At 39.9% G+C, this 13,688-nt stretch overlaps 1 pseudogene; it reads right to left on the bottom strand.

The window, feature by feature from the left end:
- Positions 1–1,166: 1,166 nt before the first annotated feature.
- On the bottom strand, positions 1,167–2,247 carry LOC149199495 (disease resistance protein RUN1-like; annotated as a pseudogene).
- Between the last annotated feature and the right edge of the window lie 11,441 nt (positions 2,248–13,688).

Consider the following 13,688-nt stretch of genomic DNA (forward strand, 5'->3'; position numbering starts at 1 on the left):
AATCTGATAGTCTCTTCAATTTCTAGCACCCTCCCAGGTTCAACCTGTGGAGGTTCGACAAGCTGCCGAAGGAATCTGGCAACCACTCCAATTTCTCGCACCCATTTAGATCCAACCTGTGGAGGTTCGACAAGCTGCCAAAGGAATCTGGTAGCCTCTCCAACTGAGAGCACCGAGAAAAATCCATGTGGTGGAGGTTGGTCAAGCTACAGAAGGAATCTAGCAGCCTCTCCAATCCATAGCACCACCCAGACAAATCCAAGTGGTAGAGGTTCCTCAATTTACCAAAAGAGTTTGGTAATGATTTCAATCTATAAGCACGTAACACCAAGGCCTTCAACGAGTTCAGATAACCAAATTCTTCTGGCAATTTAGCAAGTGAGGAGGAACCAATGACGATCCTTTCCAGGTGCTCCAGCTGCCCTATGGACTTGGGAATGTTGGAGAGGCAGCTTGCATTAATTATCTCTAATTCCTGCAACTGCAAAGGTGCCTGCAAGATCAAGCTTTTAGAGTGTAAGAAAGATGTATATGATTATCGCGAGGAAAACAGTCAGAAATCATTGGAGACTCTGTCATGCAATATCAATAGCTAATGACCACACACTTCAACTCAAAAAGTTTAGATTTACGTACCATTTTCCTTACCATAATGTTTCCAACACACCCCCCTCAACTCTCAAAACCCTTAAATTCGTAACTGTAATCCATGAAGGTAAGTACTTGTAAGGACAATTACACCAGGACATCCATATGTGATTTGGCGAGCGCACCCGCAAAATACGATCCAAAAGATGCCCTTGAGTCTCAACAAGTTGGAAATTCATGACATCAAAACCATGAAAACGATAATGTTTATTGGACAGTGTATTGCGAAGCTTCAATATCATGTTGTTCAACAACATTTGGTGACTCCACCAGTGGTACCATGCCAAAATTTGTGACTCCTCTCCAATGGTTCGATGCTATGCCCTTGAGCAAGTATTCTGATTCCACGTGCTTCCATTATAACCTGTTCATGCGGATGCTTGCTATGGTTAAATTTAATTATTTTGAAAATGTAAACAGATGGAGAAGTTGAGAACTGTGTACAGATTTCTATGGAAAAAATATAACTATGTTAAAAGTGTGAATGGTTGAGGACTTACAGATGATTGTTGGTGCACCTAATCATTAATGCTCCCTGTGGGATGCCAAAGACGGCGCGGTAATTCAGTCTCTGCAATCTCTCTGCCCAAATCACGGAGGTGATCATGCATATGTATAACATCTTTATCATCTACTTTGGCAAGGCATTTGAGCTGCAAATTTTTAAACCCCAACGAACCTTTCCAACCTGATCCATTCCATGTTGTTATGGCACTATTTTTGTTTTTTCCTATGAAAAAACAGGCTATATCTAAAAATATCTGTTGTTCCTCATTGCCAAGTGCATCATAACTAATTTTTAATCTATTCTTTATATCACTGGGAAGTTGTAATCGGTGAAGTATGGCCTCCCAATCAGATCTGTCGTCATATCCAGAGAGAAGTGCCCCAAACACTATTAACGATAGGGGAAATCCATCACATGCCATTAGAAACTTATATACCAGATCCTCAAATCCCAAGAGTGGATAGGGCTGAGAGAAGGCATATGAGCAAAAGAGTTCTTGCGAATGTTGGTAAGGAAGGCCTATTAACCTATACATGGATGACTCTTTCACCCCTGACCTCACTAGGACACCTTCATCCCGTGATGTAATCAAAATTAAGCTATCCTGATGTAAGACACTTCTATCTAGTAAAAGTGCATCTACATGATCCCAAATGATCTATATCATCTAAAATTAAAAAGATTTTAGAAGACGAGAGAAACTGTCTAAGCACCTCTGTACCTTGATGAATGTCATCTATTTGCCTATCCACATGAAACAAACCCATCATAAGTTTCCTCTGCAATGAATGTAATGAGATTCTTGCATTTTCTCTTATATCTGATAAAAAGTAGGAATTGTTGTACTCTGAATGCTTTCTATTGAAAATCTCTTTTGCCAAAGTCGTCTTGCCAACTCCGCCTAAGCCTACTATGCCCACCACCGGAACTTCTCCTGTGTGTTGATGTGCTAATACTGTAGTTTCTAAATCTTCAATTTTGTCATCTAGACCGGTGGGATTCTTGGCTACATACAACTTTATCTTTTCGGACATTAGTTCCACCACACGTTTGACGACCTCATCTAGCAACAAACCCTCGTCGCTGGTCATTTAACGAGAAAACCAAATAAATGTTGGGAATTTCTGCTGATTCCAGAACAAAAGAACTGAACAGAGAATAATGCTCTGTTTTTAACACAGGAAACAGAGTTTTTCACACACCAAAAAAAAAAATTGCATTCATTAACAAGACTGTTGTTACAAAATTCTTCCTCCAACAGAGGGATTACACCAAGCCTGCTTCAGAGGCAGTCCCAAAAAAAAACTTCACTCTATCTCTCCTGAAAATCAACACACTGCCTTTGCACTGTTGTGCAAAAAAGAAAAAGCTCTGTCTCTGCACTGAGAAAAAATAACACTACTGTGTGTGCAATTTTTTTACTTCTCTTACTTTCGCGCTACAGCGTATTACAATGCATATGCAACCACACACAAAAAAACACATGATATTACATGTTACTTGTGTCGTAAAAAAAGAACTCCAATGAATAAAAAATAAAAGTAAAATATCTCCACCTATATTTACCAACCGTAATTACTTCACATTAATTAATTTCCGGAACGAGGGTACTTCACATTAATTAATTTCCGGAACGAGGGTACAATCTGCCCCACATTTATCGGACGACTGTTTGCAATATTGCACAGCCGAACCATACAAGCTTTATACGTCGGGGAAGGTTGTTTTTGCCAAACCACTCAGGGCACGTGTCAGCAGGTGAATGTGCTCGCTGCCCCCTCAAGAAATACCACCATTCGGCAAAAACGGTGCGGGGAATCCTCAAACAGTTTTCCAAAATATTTGCGGTCGTTGTTTAACTGGTGCTATAGTTGAAATTACCATTTCAACACTCCCCTTTAATTTCAACTACTGGGTTATTAGTCATACCCAGACATTTCCTCAAAAACTCAAAACTTTTCTGCCCCAATGGTTTGGTCAGAATATCTGCAACTTGCTCCTGAGTTCTGTAGTGTTCTAAAACAATTTCTCCATTGTTTACCAATTCCCTGATGTAATGAAACTTTGTGTCAATGTGTTTCGTTCTCTTATGAAACACAGAATTATTGGATAATGCAATAGTTGAGCTATTGTCACAAAAAATCACAGTTCATTTTGCTTGCTCTTGGCATAAACTCCTTAACATCCTTCTCATCCAAATTTCTTGACACGTTGTTGATGTAGCTGCCACATATTCTGCTTCTGCTGTAGACAACGCTACAATAGGCTGTTTTTTAGAAGCCCATGAAATGGCTCCTGAACCCATGTGAAAAACATAATCGGATGTGCTTTTCCGATCATCTACACTTCCAACCCAATCACTATAAGTGTATCCAATTAAGTCTGAACATTCTAAAGCAGTATATAGAATCCAAAACTTTTTAGTACCTTTAACATACCTCAAAATCCTTTTTGTTTCCTGCCAATGTGCTTCTTTTGGCCTCTCCATGAATCTAGAAATTAAACTAATAGCATGCATTATATCCAGCCTAGTTGCAGTCAAATACATGAGGCTACCAACTATGCTCTTGTACAAACTAGGATCAAAATCCTTGTTGTTGTCCTCTTTGCTGAGTTTTAATCCCATCACTGTGGGAGTGATTGTTGCTTTGCTCTCGTGCGTATTAAATCTTTCCAACACTTCATTAACATATTTTTCTTGTGAGATAAAAATCTCGTTTTCATTTTGTTCTACTTATATTCCTAAGAAGTATCTCAACAAACCCATGTCAATCATTTCAAATTCTTCTTTCGTGACTGTTTTGAAATTTTCAATAAGGTAATCATCATTACTTGTGAAAATAACATCATCAACATATAACACAACAATTAGTATTTTACCATCCTTTTCTTTGATGTACAGAGTGGGTTCTCCCTCACACTTTTCAAACCCATTTTCCAGTAGATAGGAATCTATCTTACTTTACCACACTCTTGGTGCCTTCTTCAGCCCATAAAGAGCTTTCTTCAATCTGCACACTTTGTGCTCTTGGCCTTTCTTTTCATAGCCTAGAGGTTGTTCAATGTAAACCTCTTCCATTAATACTCCATTTAGGAATGTTGACTTCACGTCCATTTGGTAAAATTTCCACTTGTTTTGTGTTGCTATGGACAACACTGCTCTCACGGTTTCCATTCTAGCAACCGGTGCAAAAGTTTCCTCATAGTCTCTCCCATACTACTGCTTATATCCTTTGACAACAAGTCTTGCCTTGTGTCTTTCTATTTTGCCTTCAGCATTACTCTTGGTCTTGTATACCCATTTAACTCCAATGACTTCTTTTCCTTTTGGTAATTCAACTAAATCCCATGTCTTGTTTCTTTCTATGGCATTGATCTCCTCATCCATAGCTTCTATCCATTTCCTATCCTTAATTGTTTCTTCGAAATGAATAGGGTCATAAACATGACAATATAAAGCAAATAAAGAGTTCATACCTTCATTTGCTGCCTCTTGTTCATAAATGTCACTTAAATTTCTGAACTTCTTACCCCTTTCATTTGGTGTACAAGTGCTTGAAGAAGCACTCGAATTTCTTCCTTGTGGTGTGCTTGGAGAATCACTTTCATTTCTCCTCAAGGGTGTCTCTTGCTGCCCTTGTGTTGGTGCTGCTGTTTGGGGATGTATTTCAGCCATCTCCTCATCATCTTCATCATGAGACAAAGAGTTTTTAACATTCACTGTTTTCTCTATGCTTCCATCCCAAGCTTCCTCCTCAATGAACTGAACATATCTACTCACAATAAGCTTCTTGGTGGATGGGTTATACAACCTATAAGCTTTGGATTCCTCACTGTATCCAATGAAAATACATTTCTCCCCTTTGTTGTCCAACTTCTTCCTTAGTTGATCTGGAATGTGTGCATAAGCCACACATCCAAAAACTTTCATGTGGGTGACTCCTTGCTTTGTCCCACTTCATGCTTCTTCCGGCACTCTGTTCATGAATACTTTTGTAGGGCATCTATTCAAAATGTACGATGCACAGTGTACAGATTCAACCCAATAATCATTTGGCAAATGCTTTTCCTTTAACATGCTCCTCGCCATATCCATGATTGTCCTATTCTTCCTTTCGGCAACTCCATTTTGTTGCGGAGTGTACCTAGCGGTAAACTGCTTTTGAATTCCATTTTCTCTACAAAAAACGTAGAAATTATTTGGAGATATACTCACCTCCTCTATCAGTTCTTAGAAATTTGATATGCAGCCCGCTTTGGTTTTCTACAAGTGCTTTGAAATTGCAAAATCTTTCAAACACTTCACTTTTGTTCTTCAGGAAATAGACCCAATTTTTTCTAGTAAAATCATCAATAAATGTTAGTATATAGTGGTTGCCTGCAAGTGATGGAGTTTGCATCGGTCCACATAGATCTGAGTGGATAATCTCTAAGGGTGCTTTTGCCCTTATGTTTTTCCCAGATGGAAAACTTTCTCTGTGTTGTTTCCCCAAGATTCAACCTTCACAAAGGCTATCTAGTTTCTCTATCAATGGTAATCCTCTTACCATTCCTTTTCTATTCAACAAGTTAAGACCTCCAAAGTTGAGATGTCCAAATCTCAAGTGCCACAACCAATTTTCATCTTTTGGTTCGCTTTGGAAAGCTTCTTGTGTCACTGCTGCTATTTTTTCTCCATTTTTTAAATCTGCTTTCATTCTGTGAGGGAACATCTTGTTCCTTGTCATCTTCACTTCAGCAATACATTGTTTGCTCGGTGTTTTATCCATGGTGGTGCATACATCATCCACAAAGAAAACATTGTACCCCTTTTGAATAAGTTGTCCAATACTTATAAGGTTACATTTCATTCCAGGAACATAATAAACATCTGCTATGGTTTTATTTTCACCTTTATTTGTTAAGACATTTACTTCTCCTTTTCCCATAACAGAAACATTATTATCAGTCCCTAGTGTGACTTGTAACTTCACACTCTGATCTAACATAGAAAACAGGGCTATGTTTCCTGTCATATGGTTACAGCAACCGGAGTCTAGAAGCCATACATCTTCACTCTTTTCTTCAACCATATTACAGGCTAAAAACAAATTATTTTGGCTAATATTTTCTCTAGTGAAATTTGCATTAGTTCTATTATTCATATCATGCTGCTTCTTCCTACATTCATTTGCATAATGCCCATATTTTTTACAATAGTGACATTGGACATTGGATTTATCATACCTTTGTCCTTGAGCATGATATTGTCCACTTTGTTGGCTGCTGCCTTGGCCTTGCTTCTGATTTGGATTGCTACCTCTTCCTTGAGCATTTGCTGGACTATTTCTTCCACCTCTGTTTTGGCTTCTGCCTCTTCCTCTCTTGTTTCCTCTACCTTGACCTCTTCCTCTTCCAAAGCACATCTGGGTCTTAAAGGCATGCTCTAGAGATGAGCTTTCATTTCTACTCAATCTTTGCTCATGTGTTATCAGTGATGCATGTAGTTCATCAACTGAGAAGTTTGTGAGATCCTTTGTCTCTTCTATGGTGGTGACAATCACATCGAACCTTGAGGGTAGGATCCTCAATAGTTTCTCCACAATCCTCCTTTCTTCAAGAATCTCTCCATGAGACCTTATCTGTGTGACCAGACCAATCACATGTGTGAAGAATGAATCAATATTATCTGACTCCTTCATGCAGAGAGTCTCAAAATCTCTCCTCAGCAACTGTAGTTTTGTTGTCTTCACTTTCTCCATGCCTTGATAGGCTATCTTGAGAGTTTTCCATGCTTCTTTGGATCTCTTGGCTGCTGCTATCCTTGGAAACACACTCTCATGCACTGCTTGATACAAAAAGTAGAGGGCCTTAGAATCCTTCTTCTTATTGCTCTTCAACAGATCTTTCTCTGCCTGAGTTAAATTATTAAACTCATTTTCATCTGTTGGTTCTTCAAAACCATCCTCAACAAATTCCCATAAGTCTTGGGAAGCAAGCAAAGCTTTCATAGTTATTGCCCAATAGTCATAGTTTTTTCCATTAAATTGTGGGAGCTGAGTATTACAGATACCCATGCTAGTGTTGGCTCCAGCCATACTTGCACTCTTAACTATGTTTCAAAATACTTGACTGTGTATTTAAAATAACTGACTGTCCTCAACAGTAACACAAAAAATTAACTTGAGAAATACCTTGGATTCTTTCTTGACTGAGTCTTCACTCTGCTGGAGAAGCTGCTGCAGCAAGAAATCCTTCCTTCGGTTTCTTTGACACCTTCAAAGAGCCTGGATATGCTCTGATACCATGTTGGGAATTTCTGCTGATTCCAGAACAAAAGAACTGAACAGAGAATAATGCTTTGTTTTTAACACAGGAAACAGAGTTTTTCACACACCAAAAAAAAACTTTGCATTCATTAACAAGACTGCTGTTACAAAATTCTTCCTCCAACATAGGGATTACACCAAGCCTGCTTCAAAGGCAGTCCCAAAAAAAAACTTCACTCTGTCTCTCCTGAAAATTAACACACTGTCTTTGCACTACTGTGCCAAAAAGAAAAAAGCTCTGTCTCTGCACTAAGAAAAAATAACACTACTGTGTGTGCAATTTTTTTACTTCTCTTACTTTCGCGCTGCAGCGTATTACAATGCATATGCAACCACACACAAAAAAACACATGATATTACATGTTACTTGTGCCGTAAAAAAAAACTCCCATGAATAAAAAATAAAAGTAAAATATCTCCACCTACATTTACCAATCGTAATTACTTAACATTAATTAATTTCAGGAACAAGGGTACTTCACATTAATTAATTTCCGGAACGAGGGTACAATCTGCCCCACATTAATCGGACGGTTGTTTGCAATATCGCACAGCCAAACCATACGAGCTTTACGCGCCGGTGTTATAGACATTTTTGGGCACTACAACCCCAAGCATGAAATTTCCATAAACCAAGGGCTCCTAAGTCCCTAAAAGTGTTGTTCTAACCCCTAAAGGAACAAGGTCAACTGATTACAGCTTCTCCCAGAAGTTCTCCATGAAAAACTGCTCAGAACTGGTCAAAACAGGATCATTTCAGCTGCTCCATAGGCAAAGTGCGTTGCATCTCACCTAAATACACTGTGTAGGTGCGTTGCATTTTAAAAAGCCCTTCTATGGGGTGTGATGGGCGAGAAGTGACAAATGGCAGTGTCATTCCGCGAGGTGGAGAGGCATGGAAACTTCCAGAAACTTCTCCTGTGACACTTGTCTATCTGAATTCGACCAAGGATGAGTAATAGATCATCAATCTCCAAGTGGAAGCAAGAACTATCAGAGGGAATACACTAATCAAATCACAAGCTAACTCATCTCCCTTACAGATATCTATATATGGATCCCTCATCCCAGAGATCCAGAGGCTGGAATTTTGCATATTGTAAGGAATTGTTGTTGGTTCCTTGAGACAACATCAGATTGTTGGGTGATCTAAGCTTTGTATGAGGTGAAGAGGGGCTTCCTTGCTGAGAGGATGATGCTGGGTCAGAACAACTGGTTGTAACTCTCTTAGCTCTTTCTTGTTTATCAATAAAAGCTATTCAAGTTTTCCTCCATACTCTTGTGTCATTTATGTTTTCTGCATTTGTATGGTCTTTTTACATCTGATCCTAGATTGTTTATGATTATAGATCGATGTTCTTGTATAGTGCTATGCTACTGTGATCTTACAGGTACTCTGTGAAGCTGAGCGTGCAAGGGAACAAGTAGCGAAAGACTATCAAGAGAGAGAGGAATTGAACTAGGAGATTAGCGCAAGATAGAGGTTGGTCTTCTTTGTTCTTCTCTCATCTATATTTCATAAAGGAAAAACGAAAGTAGCTTTACTTTGTTTGTTTCTAAGGTAGCTATCACACCTTAGTGGGATAAGCAGTTCTGTGTAGACACTTTTCCCTGTAACAAAATGGTGACTCCGCTGGGGACGAATTAGTTTGTTTGTTCATCTTCCTTATTGTCTATTTTATAAACTTATAGACGGAGCCTGAAGTCGAGCCAGGTAGCTTTCGAACTGCATTTTCTATGCAAATGCAAAGTAGATAAATGCCGCTTCAGTCAATCTCCGAGATTTGTTTATAAATTAAACAACTGATTTACAAACTCTCTGATTGGCCCGTGTGGTAGCTCTTAGATCCTCCTTAGATCTACCCCTGATTGTTGCATTACTGACTACCATTTGCTTGACCAAAACCCATGACCTGAACTGCAAACTGTGACTCGGAACCCAAGAAAAGCCTCGTCTCTGGCACCGCGCAGGTACTGTTCTGTGAATCTAAAATTCAGCGCACTTCCCGAGTGTAGTAGGTGCGCTGCATTTCAAATTCCTTGTGTTACAGGTGCGCTAATTAGACTAGGCATTGTTCAGTTTTGGTTTCTGTGATTCATTCTTTCCAGTTCTATTCATGAATTTTGTTGCCTATGATCAGTATATCTCTATTTGAAACCCCTTTTCCTTGCTGTTATTCCGCCTCCTTTGTACAAAAGAACTGTAAATATTTTTGTGTATTTGTTGAGTCATTTTCAGTTCTCCTTTGCAAAAAGTAACGTAATTATACTGTCGTCCTTTGATTTGAAAGTGTCGCAAGTGTCGTTTTCAGCCATAAGAAAGAGTTTGGTTGATGTAGATAGTCGATTATCCAGTTACTATTGTATTTGGTCTGAATTTGTAATTTTTCTAGTGTCGAAAGCAAGTATTCATTTCCAAATCGTAAAGTGTTGTGATTGTCTCCATTTTTTATTTCGAAAAGAAACTTGTTGGTAATTGTCGCTTGAAAAGTAATTCAGATTTGTGCATTAGCTTTCTTTTTTCCATTCACATACTAAGAAAGCCGAAAACAAATACATGCATGTGCATTTGCATTTAGACTGTTTAATTGGTTTGATTTAGGAAAGTGCATTTAGAGTGTGCTCTTTGCTCTTTGTGAAGGAATATTGTCTCTCTTTCCCTAGTAGCTAGGATTTTCATTGCACAAAGAAGATAAAAGACTGTTTATCATCTTAGATTGCATTTTAGGAATTATACATCTACATCTCGCGGTGAACCTGAAAGGCAAATTTCATAAACAAGATCAACTATAAAATAAATTCAATGAATCTAACAACGCTTTGGAACTTAATGCACAACATTTAGAAGTCTAGGCTAGAGACGTATTCCGGCGTCGTAAAGCCTGGTAACTTTTGTTCTCACTGATGGTTGGGTGATTCCTCCACTTTGAGACGATAAGTGTCAGTACGGACTTGTGCTCCCACGTACCGTCGAATATATTTTTGGAGACCACAATAGGCTTAATCTTTTATCCATAGGAAGCCGTTTCTGCCGCCCTATCAATCGCAATGCACTGAACAAAGCATTCGGGAAGATTGACTGTCGTACCGTAAAAAGTATTCTGTAGTTTTGCGATTGATTTGGTAATCCCTCTACCTAGATTTACAGAGCAGTCCATTTCGTTCCTTTTCAGACTCCTTAATAGAAAAGGTCCATCTGAGCACTTGTCACTTCAGGCTCATTAAAAATTGAAGGCGACTAGAGTCATCTTTTGTTTTTTCTCGACTCTTAAAAAATGAAAAAGAAAGTTGTGTCAAAGCGTCTAAAATTCATCTAATTCGGAAACATACTTCCCCTTTATTTTTAGTTGATTGAGTAATCCGCAATCGTGGAAGAAAGTCAATTGAAACCCCGTCGTTTGCGGAAGCTTACGAGTCAACCGTCTTTGTCTCCGGAATCGAAACAAGTACGGACAAAGCGAACTCGTTTAACCGGTTCCAAATATCCTGGTAAAGTTAGAACAACTGTTCCAACAACATCAGAGACTCCAGTTACTCCAAACATTTCTGGTATCCCTGCCTTTACAGAAGAATTTCAGCAGCCACAGAAGGACAGTAGTACTAATCCTAGTCTGAGGGTGAACACTTGTATCACTGAACCAGTTTCATCTACAACCGGTTCGGAGAGTGTTGCTCCCCAAACATCTGTCACTGCAGATTGCATACCTTCTTCGGCACCAGAAATATTCTACGGACCTGACGGTCTACACCTTCCACCTGGTCTGATTGCTATAGAAGAGATTGTGGAAGATCCTCCATCTAGTACTCCATCGCAATTTGGAGTCGGGATCACTCTGTATCCTTCTTCATTAGAAATTAGTCTACCGCCAACGGAAGCTCTTGTAGAATCGCTAGGTAATCTTTTGGATAGACTAGAAATGTCTGAACAACCGTCAACATCTAGGACTGTGTCGTCTAACACAGCGACGGCAGAACTTCCTGCTATCATTCCAACAATGTTCGTCGGTATACCATCTGTCCCAACTAGCTCTCAATCGCTAGAAGGAGCCCACTCAGGGGCCATTTTGACGGTATGGTATGTTCTTGTTTGTTCATCCGGAATAATATCTGGAAACTCTTATGTTGAGTCTCAACAAATTGATCCATTTGGAGGTCAATTTGGGCAGTCCGGCCCTCAAGGGAAAACCATTCCCTTAAGTACCAGATTACCACCGTATGGGGGGCAGTATGCCCTTTCATTATCCCCTCCGGGAGGACAGCCATACGGGAGTTCACAACAAAATTTGGGTTATGCTGGAATTACGTCAAGTGGTTGGGTACCGATACTACCTCAACAACCAAGAGTTGTATATTCGATGCAACAATGCTTACCTATGTCAAGTATACCAACTACGCCAGCTATTGTGACGGTGTCACAAGTTCAAGCGCTGCCTGTTGTATGCCAACCTCAGGTTTCTCAGGTTGTAATGCAACAGCCCCTTGACCCTGCAACTCAACCACAGTCGTCGACTGGTGGAATGACACAGGTTCAAACGGGTACAATTACCCCTCATCTTGGTCAAATAGTTAGTATCGGGCAACAGCACATGGCTTCACAACCATGGCTAGTGCAATACCAACAACCGCAGTTCCAACAAGTATACCAAGGTTCTGAGCAACAAATCTTTGCAAATAGTGGGCAACCGTATATTCAAAACGATCAAAATCAACCATTTTACAATGGTCATGCCCACCAACCTTACCAGAGTTACCAGCATCAAATGCATTATGCTGGTATGCAAAGACCAACTGCTCAGGCAATCCCATCTTATCCTGGGTATGCTTCGCCTAACCTGAATCAACAGTTACCCTTCGTGGCGACTTTAGAGTTACCTGATTTAAATCGGTTAACAAACGATCCAATCGCTTACGCCCCTTGGTGGCCAACGATTCCACATAAACTTCCATCAGATATTCCTAAATTTAATGGAAATCCAGGTGAAGATCCATCGAATCATGTGATGACCTTTCATCTGTGGTGTTCATCAAACACCCTAAACGATGATTCGATTAGGCTTCGCCTTTTTCAGAGGACGTTAACTGGTCCGGCAGCAAAATGGTATATCGAATTGCCTAGAGCTTCATTCGACAACTTCAGTACCCTAGCCACAACCTTTTTAACCCATTTTCAGTTACCGATAAGGTACGAAACGGGAACAGAACTTCTTACCAATTTCAAACAAACAATGGCCACTCACATATCCGATCATATACATGAGTGGCGACGTCGTCGTAGAATGGTGAAAACGTATGTTCCCGATCAGCTTTTAGTTGAATGGTTTATTAATTCATTACTGCCTTCCATCACGGAAGATGTGGCAAAAGGGGGAGTCGTCACCGAAGAGCAGGTTATCGCTCGTGCGCAATATTTGGACTTGATTTACACTCAATCCAGCACGCTCTACGATAAAATACCTGACGCTCCTAGACCAGAATTCTCAGTTCCTCCTCCTCCTAAATCAAACAATGACTCTCATGCCGGCGATGGTGTGATTGGCGCAACAGACACGAAATCGACAAAGGCTACATCTAAAAAGGCCCATAAGATTTCCAGTCAAAATGCAAAAGAGGAACTTCTTGCCTCGGAAGTAAATGTCGTATCAACAGATAAGGGCAAAGAAACCAAGCAACCAGGGGGCAAGAAGAAAGACAAAGGGAAGAAGAAGAAACAGGAAGAATCATCTCCTGAAAAATCTTCTGCAAACCCTCCTGGAAATAGGAAACCAAAAAATCCATGCTTCATATGCGATGAGGATCACTAGACCGCAAATTGTCCACACAGAGCTGAGCTTAAAAAATTCTTCAAGAATACAAAGACCTCAGCAGTATTAACTGATCCATTTCCAAATCCAGGGACAAATCTGGTTGACAGTGGAAATGCTTCCCCATCTCAAGTGCTAATGTTGTCGGTTTCCAAACAGCAAAATGATGCTTTGATATCGACAAGAAACAAAGATTATGGGAATCCACAGCTGTCGAACAACAAGGATAAATATCAACCTAGTAGTTCAACAACAACTTCGACAGAAGTTGCGCCACCCATCATTCCCAAGTTGACAATAAAACCGCCAAAGGGAGTAGTACACAAGTCGACGTTTAATCCCTGCGCTAGAGCGGCACAACATTATAATATAGTGGAAGATTTGGCCCAATCGCCATCCGCTATGTCGACTCTTGAGGTACTA

This window comes from Pinus tabuliformis, chromosome 2_1, assembly GCF_031772625.1.
Source record: "Pinus tabuliformis cultivar Carrire ecotype Pingquan chromosome 2_1, CPIR1, whole genome shotgun sequence".
Taxonomy (NCBI): domain Eukaryota; kingdom Viridiplantae; phylum Streptophyta; class Pinopsida; order Pinales; family Pinaceae; genus Pinus; species Pinus tabuliformis.